Raw genomic sequence first — 8,699 nt, 5'->3', positions numbered from 1 at the left:
AGGCAGACACTTAACTGACTAAACCACTCAGGCACCTGTAAGAAGTATTGTTTGTTTATTTGGAAACAACATGGCCTAGCTGTTGGTTGCCAACAAGGAAGTTTATGTTCATTTGGAAACAACATGGCCTAGCTATTGGTTGCCAACAAGGAAGTTTTATACCTTCTCAAGAAAACCAACCTTTGTAATAGTAATAAGATAAATAAAAACCATATCAACAAATATCTTTTTTCATATATCAGATTGACAAAAACAAAAAAGTAATAATAAAAAGAAAGTAATAATACCCAGTGCTAAGGGAAATATAAGGAAATAGTTTTTCTCATACATTATATAGTATGAATTGCTATAGTTATTATTATTATTATTATTGTGGAAATTTCAAACACATATAAAAGAAGACAACGAGGGGATCCCTGGGTGGCTCAGTGGTTTAGCTGCCTGTCTTTGGCCCAGGATGTGATCCTGGAGTCCCGGGATCAAGTCCCACATCAGGCTCCCTGTGTGGAGCCTGCTTCTCCCTCTGCCTGTGTCTCTGTCTCTCTCTCTTTCTGTGTCTCTCATGAATAAATAAATAAAATTTTTTTAAAAAAGGAGACAATGGCATAATTATACCAACTTTAATCCACTTCTCTCCCTCCAGTACTTTTCTGAAGCAAATTATTTCATCCATAAGTATTTCAGTATGTATCCCACATCTAAAAAAGTCCCCCCATTTCTTTTTTTTTTCATTTCTTAATTTAATGAAATATCTAGTGTTCAAATTTCCCATTGTCTTATAAATGTACTTCTTAATTTTATAGTTTACTTGACTCGAGATCCAAATAAGGTCCACACACAGCTTGTTAAAGTAATATGGCATTATACATTAAAAACCAAAAATATAGGGGTGCCTGGGTAGCTGTCAATTAAGTGTCCAATTCTTGATGATTTCAGTTCAAGTCATGATCTCAAAATGGTGAGATCAAGCCGTACATCCGGCAAAAAAAAAAAAAAAAAAGCCTCACATCCGGCTCTGTGCTGGGTATGGAACCTGCTTAAGATTCTGTCTCTTTTCCTCTGCCCCTCCTCCCACCCTGTTCCCCCCAATCAAAAAACATTTTTTTAATTTAAAAAATATACATATATACATACCCTCCGTTCTAGTAATCTTCATCCTAACAATCTAAGATCTATGAGAATATTTATTGTGGCATTGGTTGTAATAACAAAAAACTTAAGAACAGCTTAAAAGCCCATCAATGGAGGAACTCTCTATTGATGAATAAGGTGTGTATCTATACTATGGGTAACTATGTGGCTATTAAAAAAATCAACTTTGATCTGTAGCTACTGATCTGGCAGGCTGCCCTGATGAATAAATAAAGGATGTAACTGAGAAATATATTTAGTTTATGATCTCACTTCTGTATAAGCATATGACAACTCACAACCTCATATATATTTTACAAATTTATTTATATGTGTATACATGTATCTGTATATCTTTTCTACTAGGCTTACATGGTTATGGAGGAAAATACATGGGCTCACATACCTGCACAAACACATTGGTTACATGACAGTGGTCAAGGGAAAGTGCATGACAGCAAAAGAAACAGTCAACAAAACTAAAAGACAACCTACAGAGTGGGAGAAGATATTTGCAAATGACATATCAGATAAAGGGCTAGTATCCAAGATCTATAAAGAACTTATTAAACTCAACAGCAAAGAAACAAACAATCCAATCATGAAATGGGCAAAAGACATGAACAGAAATTTCACAGAGGAAGACAGACATGGCCAAGAAGCACATGAGAAAATGCATTACTCGCCATCAGGGAAATACAAATCAAAACCACAATGAGATACCTAAGATCTGGGATCACACCAGTGAGAATGGGGAAAATTAACAAGACAGGAAACAACAAATGTTGGAGAGGATGTGGAGAAAGGGGAACCCTCTTGCACTGTTGGTGGGAATGTGAACTGGTACAGCCACTCTGGAAAACTGTGTGGAGGTTCCTCAAAGAGTTAAAAATAGATCTGCCCTAGGACCTAGCTATTGCACTGCTGGGGATTTACCTCAAAGATACAGATGCAGTGAAACGCCGGGACACCTGCACCCAATGTTTTTTTTTTTTTTTTTGTATTACTTGATTTTATTTTACACTAGGTGGCGGGCACAAAGCAATCCTCCTTAATCAAGTTGACAATTAGCTTCACTCAGAACACTTTTAATAATGCACATAAAAAAAAGTATTCAATCTTACAAATTGTTCTGCAATCCAAATATACAATAGCTTGGAAAACAACGTTTAGAAAACAAAAGCCAATGTAAAAAGATTAAAACAACTAGAACAGTACAGGTTTTATATGGCTCTGATTTTAGTTTTCTTACTGCATCATCAATGTCAGAAATCTGTTCCTTCAGCTGGCTCCATTGCTCAGGATTTAAAGAAATACCTTTTCTTCCAGGTTTCATTTCACCTTCTGGATCCATCCAATATTCTCTAATATCAATTAGAACTTTCCCTTTAAAGTCCCGAACACTGACGTACCTCATTTTCCCAATCTGAAACATGTTATCATCTCTGCTGCTGCTGCTCTGCTTAGAGGATGACAGGGCTCTTGAAGTTTCGCCAGTCTTTTGCTTCTTCACAGGTTTCTCTGGCGCAACTTGCTTTTTCCTCTTTAACTTTTTGTCAACCTCACTGTCAGAATCGCTGCCAGAAGAGCTTGAAGAAACAAGTTCCTTTGATTTAGGCATTGCTCCACTCTCGCGGCCGAACTGCCTTCTGCTCACTCGTTTGCAACTCTGCACCCAATGTTTCTAGCAGCAATGTCCACAATAGCCAAACTGTGGAAGGAGCCTCGGTGTCCATCGAAAGATGAATGGATAAAGAAGATGTGGTCTATGTATACAATGGAATATTACTCAGCCATTAGAAATGATGAATACCCACCATTTGCTTTGGTATGGATGGAACTGGAGGGTATTATGCTGAGTGAAATAAGTTAATCAGAGAAGGACAAACATTATATGGTCTCATTCATTTGGGGAATATAAAAAATAGTGAAAGGGAATAAAGGAGAAAGGAGAGAAAATGGGTGGGAAATGTCAGTGAGGGTGACAGAACATGAGAGACTCCTAACTCTGGGAAACGAACAAAGAGTGATGGAAAGGGAGGTGAGGGGGAGTGGGGGAGGTTGGGGTGACTGAGTGAGGGAGGCACTGATGGGATGAGCACTGGGTGTTATGCTATGTTGGCAAATTGAACTCCAATAAAAAGTATACAAAAAAAAAGGGGGGGAAAGTGCATGAAGCAAGAGAAAACAAGAATAAAAACAGACTAGCAAAATGGGAAAACATTTATGGTATATGTTAAATAAAATGCAGAAATCAAAACTCTACCCATAATATTGTTGCAAATATGTAAAACTGAATATGCATGTAGTGTAAAAAAGACAAAAAAAAATTTTATTTAAATGGTGAATTTCTATCTCGGATTTTTTTCAAAAGAAAATAACATTGGAAAAAGAAAAATAGATTACATTATTAATGTTATATGTGTGTGCATATATATTCATAATAATCAAATAAATGCATATTAGAACAAAAAAAATGAGAGCAAACCAATTTTTGTCTATTTAATTTTGTCTATCAAAAATATTAATGCAGAAAATGTTCAGATAATTATGTTGTACAAATAGTGTTGATGTAGTTTTGGAATGTTGGTGAGGTCCAGAGCTGATGGCCAAGAAAGAATTATTGAAATATCTTTGGCGCATAAAAGGTGATTTTATGAAAGCACAAGGACAAGAGCTGCTGCCTCGGGGTTGTGAGGAATGGCTGATTATATACTTGGGAGTTGGGGGCGGTAAGGAAAAAAGAGAGGTGTTCAAGGCTTTCATATGCTAAAGAAGATTTACAAGGTACTGGGGGCCTTGCTATTGTCAAGCTAAGGTTGTTTTTCCTTCTAGTAAGGCACTAACATCAAGATAATTGGGAGCATTCTGGAGGAATTTTAAACTCCTTCTATTACAAGTTCTTGTTAATGGGCTGCAGGTCATAAAGAAACTTAATTTTGTTTCCTTTCCCTTTTGTCTCTGTTTCCCACAACATTCAAGGAAGGGAAAAGTGGTGTTAGGACTCCAGGAAATGGAGTTATGGGTCTCTGGAAGTTAGGCTATAGATAAGAATGCTTTTTCCTTGTAAATCACTAAGACATTGTTGAACTTATAGGGACTCCTGTTTTGCAGGACTGTGATCTCTATTAGTTAACCATTTGTTTTTTTCCTTCCCCTAGTTTTAGGGAAGCCAGGAGTACCTGAGGTGAGGAATGTCCCACAGACCCCACATGGTGGGGGTGTTGGTTTGTGGGATGTCAGCTAATGCTTTGTCTTCAGCTTGCCTTCTGCTTCCTCATCAGTGTGACCTACTTCATTTCTTTCTTAACTTTGCAGATATCAAGGCAAACCTCATATTCAGTCAAAACTGCCCAAGCAATCCTGGGATGCCTAGTTTAATGCAGTGTCACCTCATAACCCCTATAAAACTAAAGTTGGCATTGTGGTCATGAATGCAATTTGTGGTCTGAATTGGTGTCCTAATCCAATTATTACTCCAACCAGAAATGTAAATTTCTTCGCTCTGTATTTTCTACTACACTAACCGCTAATGAACAAGTTGTTAGGTACAAAGACAAGATTTATGCAGTTCATCCTCCCCCAAATCATTTCCTACATTATTCTAATTTAATGGATTGCTTTGTGCACAGGTTCTTTCGAACTCAGCTTGCACAGAAGGCCACCAGTCCTTGAGGTAAGCTGACTCAAGTCTCCCACGACTTCCTCCATTCAGTTTCAATTAATGAATTACCATAATGCCAAATGTTCCTTCAAACAGTATGCACCACTCAGACAATTGTAAACAGAAATGTAAAGTCAACATTAAAATTGCCTGGCCACAAGGATTCAAAATGTGCTTATAACTATGTTTTAATACTATTATTCACTTGAAAATTACTTTTTTCTTTTTTCCCTTCACAGAATTTGCAGACTCCCAGGAGATCCAGGCACCAAATGGAGGAGATTTAGAATTTTAAGAAGCTTATTGATGAAAGCAGCTAGGATGATAACATCACCAATTAGCCTTTTAGTTCAATTTTAATTTAGAGCAGATTACCCTTTGCAATCTGGAGCTCCTATTTAGTTCCTCTTTCTTTTCTCCCACTCCTCGACTTGGGCCATTCTCCCACCAAACAATGCTACTTTGAAATTCTGACAAACGGGGCAGCCCGGGTGGCTCAGCGGTTTAGCGCCGCCTTCAGCCCAGGGGGGCACCTGGGATCGAGTCCCACGTCGGGCTCCCTGCTTCTCCCTCTGCCTGTGTCTCCCCCTCTCTCTCTGTGTCTCTATAAATAAATAATTTTTTTAAAGAAATTTTGACAATCTGGCTTTTGATAAATCAGCAATTTTACTTCTGGAATCTAACTTAAAGGGATGTTTGATTCAGATCACAAAAATGCAAGTACAAGAAGCCTGAAACTGCAGTATGATATTGTAAACATCCTAACTATTCATTATGAGGTAACTAGTTGAATAAATTATCCAAGCAGTGTAATACCTTGCTCAATAATACCTTATCTGTTCACACAAATTCTACTGATAGCTTGCTCAATAATACCTTATCTGTTCACACAAATTCTACTGATAGCTATTGAAAAAGATGTACAAATATAGTCTAGGAGGAAAAAACAGTGAATGTATACAAACAGCTTCAAGGAAAAAACTACAAACAGCTAATGAATATTTGAAAAGTATCTCAACTTCATTCATAATAAGTAGATGCAAATTAGAAAATAACAATTTTAATTTATTTGATTGGCAACAGCTTAAAAATTTGAGGTAGGAAACAAGCACTGAAAACTTTTGTTGTAGTATTATTTGGTGCAACCTTTCTGGATGATGATTTGGCAATTTCTACCAATGTGTGAAACACATACACCTTTTAACCCAAGCCCCAGTGCTTAAAATTTTCTCTATGGATATGTGAGCAATCCTTGTTAAGATAAGTACAAATATGTTCTTGCAACATTATTGGTAATAGTAAAATCAAAACTGCATAATAAATCAACAAACAAGCAAAACCCTGGAAACAACCAAATATCCACCATAGGGAACTGGTTAAATAAATTGTGGCACATCCTAACAAATGACTTCCTTTATGCAGCTGTTAAAAAAATATATTTACCTTGTAGTTAAGGAATGATCCCCAAAATACATCAAATGAAAAAAGCAGAATAAATACTCTATGTAATAGTGTGATCTTTTTTGTGTTAAAAACAAACAAAAAAGAGAAAATACATATATGTAAGTAATTTTGTATGCTTTGAAAGATTCACAAGAAAGTAATAAAGGCATTTGGCCTTAGAAAGACTGAGCTAGAAAACAGGGTTGCTTTAAACTTTCACTTTTTATTTTGTAACTTTTTGTAGCATGAATTTTTCTAATCCCATAGATGTGTTTCTTTTAGTTTTACAAACTGTTCAATATAGGATATCAAGGTTGAGAGAATGTGATACACTTTTTTGTTTGCTTCTTTGTGCTTTCCTATTAAATAAGAAGAAACATGTCGTACTATTTAAAAATATTGGAAAGCCTGGGTGGCTCAGAGGTTTAGCGCCGCCTTCAACCCAGGGCGTGATCCTGGAGACCCCTGGATCTCCCTGCATGGAGCCTGCTTCTCCCTCTGCCTGTGTATCTGCCTCTCTCTCTCTGTGTCTCTCATGAATAAATAAATAAAATATTTTAAAAATAAAAATAAAAATATTATTATCAGCCAATAAAATGGATAATGTAGATCTATATTCACTGACATAGCAAACTGTAAGGATATATTTTTTTGAACTAAGAAAGCCAATTACAATACAATGTGCATAGTATGATCTTGTTTGTGTAAAATTGTGTGCACCTGTGAGTATTCACCATTCAGAGATGTTTAGAAAGATGTTATCAAAGTGACGATATGGTTACACATTCTGTTTTATAACAATTCTCAATTGCTTTAATTTTCTCAAAATGAGGATGTATCATCTTTAAACAGAGAGGATACAACAAAATTTTTATGAAGATTTTGACATCTACTTGATGTCTCAGCAAATTAGAAACAGGAATAGAAATGAGGAAAGGATAATAAAATTATTTAAGTTATGTACAATGAGAGGCTGCCTACTAAAGCAGTCCAGTGGAAAAGCTAGGAGTGATCTGAAACTGGGAGATCACACCTGGAATCCAGCAGGAAGGACAGAGTGTTCTCTAAGGCATGGTAGAAACCTGAGCTGGCTAGCTGTAGCATAAACAAAAGTGTTCCTTAAGCACTGACCTTGCCATCTAATGAAAAAAAGAAAAATGAAAGAAAATCACAACCTTTGAAAAATGTATATCCACCAAAAAAAAATCCCATTAATAAGGCAGAAAGCTCTACAGCTTAGAACATTTTTACTGCAAACGGCAGTTTCAAATTCCATCTAAAGCAGACATGCTCTTTGGATAAAGCTAAAAATATATGTTATTTTGCTAAGTTCATATGGATACAAACAAATAGAAGAGCTCTAGAGGAGGAAACACAGAACCACTGAAGATGGGGAACTGGGATCAGGATGAAGGAGGTGGTCAAAGGAGCCTTTAACATTGTCCATAATGGTTTAATTTTTTGATAAAAGGAAAATACTCACATATTTCATTGTGGTAAAATACCCATAGAGTTCTAAGCATTTTTTTTTTTACGTAGGCTGCATGCCTAGCATGCAGCCCAGTGTAGGACTTGAACTCACAACCCTGAGATGAAGACCTGAGCTGAGACATAGTCAGACACTTAACTGACTGAGGCACCTACGTGCCCCATAAACCATTTTTTAAAAGACTTTATTTGACAGAGAGAGAGAACAAGCAGGTGCAGAGGGAGAGAAAGAAGCAGGGAGCCTGATGCAGGGCTCTATCCCAGGACCCAGGAATCATGACCTAAGCCAAATGCAGATACTTAACTGACTGAGCCACCCAGGTGCCCCTCTTAAACCATTTTTTAAAAGATTTTATTTATTCATGAGAGAGAGAGAGAGGCAGAGACACAGGCAGAGGGAGAAGCAGGCTCCATGCAGGGAGCCCAACGTGGGACTCGATCCCGGGACTCCAGGATCCTGCCCTGGGCTGAAGGCAGCACTAAACCGCTGAGCCATTGGGGCTGCCCCAAACCATTTTTAACTGTAAAATACAATGGCATTAGGATATGGACACATTATCATGCAACTGTTACCACTATCCACTTCCAGAACTTTTTCATCTTCCGAACAGAAACTCTGTACCTATGAAATAATGCCCCATACTCCCTTCCCCTAGCCCCTGAAAACTCTATTTTCTATTTCTATGAATTTGCCTATTCTGGTTAGCTCATATAAGTAAAACCATACAATACTTGTCTTTTTGTGACTAGCTTGTTTTATTTAGCATGATGTCCTCGAGTTTCCTCCATGTTGCAGCAGATGTCATAATTTTCATACTTTTTAAGGCTGAATGGAATTCTAATTTGTTTATCCCTTCAACTATTGATGGACACATATTATTTCCACCTCTTCCCTATTTTGAATTACTTTGCTATGAAGATAGGTGGATAAGTATCTGTTTGCACCCCTGCTTTTAATGCTTTTGGGTAAAAT

General features: G+C 37.0%; 1 pseudogene; it reads right to left on the bottom strand.

Moving 5' to 3' along the window:
• Nucleotides 1-2,114: 2,114 nt before the first annotated feature.
• On the bottom strand, nucleotides 2,115-2,840 carry LOC144312575 (activated RNA polymerase II transcriptional coactivator p15 pseudogene; annotated as a pseudogene).
• Nucleotides 2,841-8,699: the final 5,859 nt, after the last annotated feature.

Source organism: Canis aureus, chromosome 4, assembly GCF_053574225.1.
Source record: "Canis aureus isolate CA01 chromosome 4, VMU_Caureus_v.1.0, whole genome shotgun sequence".
NCBI lineage: Eukaryota > Metazoa > Chordata > Mammalia > Carnivora > Canidae > Canis > Canis aureus.
This window is presented reverse-complemented; position numbering and strand designations above follow the sequence as displayed.